This window comes from Rhinopithecus bieti, unplaced genomic scaffold (genome assembly GCF_001698545.2).
Source record: "Rhinopithecus bieti isolate Rb0 unplaced genomic scaffold, ASM169854v2 scaffold_7212, whole genome shotgun sequence".
NCBI lineage: Eukaryota > Metazoa > Chordata > Mammalia > Primates > Cercopithecidae > Rhinopithecus > Rhinopithecus bieti.
Window position 1 is genome coordinate 2,420,171 of NW_016806198.1, and position 1,026 is coordinate 2,421,196.

Here is a 1,026-nt window from a genome sequence, read left to right on the forward strand (position 1 = left end):
AAAAAAAAAAAAAAAACAAGCTATTGCCTCCACAATCCAAAGGTTTTAAGTTCATATATCCAGAGCCCAGATCAAAACCATGAATGTTCATGAGACTTTCAACTTTCTCTGCCAGTTTGAAACCCTTACTATTGGGTTTTCCTTTTGAATTGTTGAACTTGTGTAAACAAGGAAGAAAACTGACATCAAAAGGAAAGATCTTTTAAATGGAGAAGAAAAATAATTATGCTTCCACAGCAAGATAGTTTCTTGATGTGCATTGCATTTTCCAAACAGGCTTGTTCAGTTCCCCTTAGATATAAAGCTCAAAAAGCTCTACTCATATTGAGAATTTAAGAGATTGCAGTACTCATAGTTCAAGAAAGGGACAGTAACTCTTCAGACATTTAAAGAAAACACTCAAGAAGCTCCAATGGAATGAAATTGTATACTATGCACCCAGATTTACTGTGATAAGTGATTTAACATTTAACAAAAATATGAATAAATATGCACACAACACAACAGGCTTCTATGAACATTCTTCTCACAGTGCAGACACAGTCAACGTTGGACTGGCCCTGAGCACCATTGCTCTAAGGTGCTGGCAAGCACTATTTCCATTTTGCTTCTTTTCTTCCTTTGTTGCTATATATTTCGTCAGAAAGCCCTGGCGGCTGTTGGTTAACAGATGTCTTTTGTTAGTGATCAGGTGGCTCCGGCTCACCACAATCACAACCAAAGCTACTGTCCATCTTACTCTGATCCAACGGGACTTCCACTCATCAAGAGAGTGTGGACCCATGGTCAGCCCCCAGTGTGGGCTCACGTCTCCAGCTGTACTGGCAGCAGCAGCTGCTTTGCCACAGTTGCTGTCATGACAAACTCTATTTCTCTAAAAGCTTGACTTTTTCTTCAGTTGACAATATTTATTTGAAAAGAAACTGAAAGTGAAATGTTAAAATACAATGAGAGATGTAATTCTCAAATGCCTCCCATGAACCAGGAGCATCAGTGTTACCCAGGAACTCAGTAATTTAAATATTT

The 1,026-nt window shown here is 38.6% G+C and overlaps 1 pseudogene; it reads right to left on the reverse strand.

Annotated features, from left to right (window-relative positions):
* Positions 1-784, reverse strand: part of LOC108531618 (mitogen-activated protein kinase 6 pseudogene) — a 5,262-nt pseudogene extending 4,478 nt beyond the window's left edge.
* Positions 785-1,026: the final 242 nt, after the last annotated feature.